The sequence below is a fragment of the Vulpes vulpes genome, chromosome 8 (assembly GCF_048418805.1).
Source record: "Vulpes vulpes isolate BD-2025 chromosome 8, VulVul3, whole genome shotgun sequence".
In the NCBI taxonomy this organism is placed as follows: Eukaryota; Metazoa; Chordata; class Mammalia; order Carnivora; family Canidae; genus Vulpes; species Vulpes vulpes.
Genome location: NC_132787.1, coordinates 111,476,337 through 111,478,860, shown reverse-complemented (window position 1 = coordinate 111,478,860; position 2,524 = coordinate 111,476,337). Strand labels below are relative to the sequence as shown.

Below are 2,524 nucleotides of genomic sequence, written 5' to 3'. Positions count from 1 at the left end.
AGATGTGGTATTTTGGGACCTGCACGTTGTTAACCACCTGATGAGCGTCTGATGGCATCTCACTGGACTTTCATTTGTACCACCCGGATTACTGGCATGGTTTCCCGTATTTTTCAATATACTTATGATGATCATTGAGGATTTCTCTTCTGTGAACAGACTTCTTGTGTGTTTTGCCCACTATATTGGGTTTCAGCATTTTTGTATTATTTTATCGACATTACCCATTCTGTAGAAGCTAATTCTTTCTTTTTTCTTTTTTTTCAGAAGTGTGTTCTGAAACAGATAGGGGCAGGCGTTTATCCAGTCCCCACAACAAGCCTCTGAGGCAGGGGTCACTAGGGCATGATGACCCTTTATAAAGGTTCTGTAACAAGTAGCCTATTGGAGCAGAACAGAGAAATAGTAACAGGAATCCCATGTTTCAAACCAGGGGGGAATTCTGAATCTGTCTTGCCTTTGTTTTGATTAAGTTCTCTGAGCCTTATCTTCGTTGAAGATCTCTACTATAATTCTATCAAGATCTCCACTATAATTCTTCTATCAAGAATAAAGACTGTATCAAAATAAAGTCTCTTGCTTTGCCAAAAAGCAAAATGAGTCCCAGCAAGTACCACTTATAAATAGGGATCCCAGGGGAGGAAGGATATCAAGGGCCAGGGGACGCAGGTGGGGAGACACTGGGGCTGACCCAGCCCCGGGCTCTGCTGGCATTCTGGGGCTTTTGGGGTCTGAATGTGGTAAAAGGTAGCTCAGGAGATGGAGGGCTGGTATCCTTTGAAGGCTGGGCCAAGCCCAAGAAGGCTAAGCGTTGGGCAGGAGGAGGAGAAAAGTAGGCCTCTGCTCTTCCGAGTAGCGCTCCTGTGGAGTCACGGCTTCCCGGTATGTCCAATCACGCCCATGGAAAGTAAAGCCTTCAAGGAGGGTGATTCAATCAGCAATTAGGTACACAGTCCAGGGGCTTCGTGGGTGGCAGATCTGGCACCTCTATTCCCGGCAGCAGCATCACTCCTCTGGTGGCACACCAGCCCCCATATCTGGGGTGTATGCACACTCCTGGGTCCCCCAGGGGTCAGCCTCCACATCCTCTCGTTGGTAGTAGTCAGCAGCTCCTGCCACATGGGCTGCAGTCTGGGCCAGAATCTTGGGGTGCCGATTAGGGCGTACCCCGTAGTCAGCGATGACTCCTATTTCAACTCCGGGAGGTTCTCTCTAGCGCGGCCCAGGTGGTAGGCCACGCACTGGTCCACGGGTCAGTCAGTTGTCGGAGGTGGCAGCTCTGAAGGAAGGGTGTGAAGGCTCGGCCAAACGTGGCAGGTGTGCCGAGCACCAGAAAGGCCAGGGTAGGTCCTGGCAGGGGTAGGTGGAAGGCTGGAGGCAAGAGTGCATTATACCATGCCACCCGAAAGGGGGAAACCTCGAAGCCAAAAGGGCACAACGTGTCCTCGATCTTCTGCTTCAGTTCTGCGACTTGTGGCTCCATAGCACACGCACGCTAATTCTTTTTAGACCACGTGAGCTCCCTACACCTTTTTTTTTTTTAATTAATTAATTTAATTTTTTACCTTTCTAATATATATACATACACATTTTTGGAAAAGTCATCATGCCATTTTTTTTCCAAAATTGCCTGTTTACATAAATTTTGAAATAACATTTTCAAGATCCATGTAAGAACCTGTTGAGATTTTCACTAGAACTACCGAGAATTTATAGAGTCATCAGGGAGTGGGTGACATCTTTCTGATAATGAGTGTGCCTGTCCATGAATATGGTATGTAGGTTCATTGATTATTCTTTAATTTTGTTTAATAAAAAGTGATAGTTTTCCTCATTATATTCTCTTGGTTTTGCTAAATAAGCAATCATCCTCAAATAAAAATAGAGCTTTTTCCTTTTTTTTTTTTTTTTTTTTTAGTCTTTATAGCTTTTTGTTATCTTTTAGTTTACAGAATGATGGATTATCACTCAAAGTGTGATGTTGAGTAGAAGTGCTATTAGTGGCCATCTCTATCTCTGGCTGTCTTCAAACCAAGTATGATGCTTACTCCATTTTCTGGTAAATAGCCTTCACGACTTTTATAAAATGTTTAGTTCTTTTGGTTTCCTAAGAGTTATTTTTTTAAAAAATCATAAATGGGTGTTTAATTTGCTCAAATGCTGTTTTTTCTATATCTAGTAGGAAGCCCATGTGGTTTTTATGTTTAGCTTGATAGCAATTTCTCATCACATTAATATATTTGTAATATTAAAACCATCTAGTCCTTTCTGGGATATCCTAAATTTGTCTTGATACGTTGTTTTTGCTTTGTTGTGTACGTAGTGTCTATGGTTTGCTACAGATGCCTTGAGCAACAAAATTAACAATCTTAACTCAACAGATATAAAAATCCACACCCAAGACTTGAGTATATTTTCCTCAAGCACATGCAGAACATTTAAGAACTGACCACGTACCAGCCGTAAACAAGCTGAGGTCATTACAATAATTCAGTGTAAGAAATAGAACTTTCCTGACCATGGC

The 2,524-nt window shown here is 42.7% G+C and overlaps 1 pseudogene; it reads right to left on the bottom strand.

Moving 5' to 3' along the window:
• Positions 1-619: 619 nt before the first annotated feature.
• On the bottom strand, positions 620-1,483 carry LOC112927701 (cyanocobalamin reductase / alkylcobalamin dealkylase pseudogene; annotated as a pseudogene).
• Positions 1,484-2,524: the final 1,041 nt, after the last annotated feature.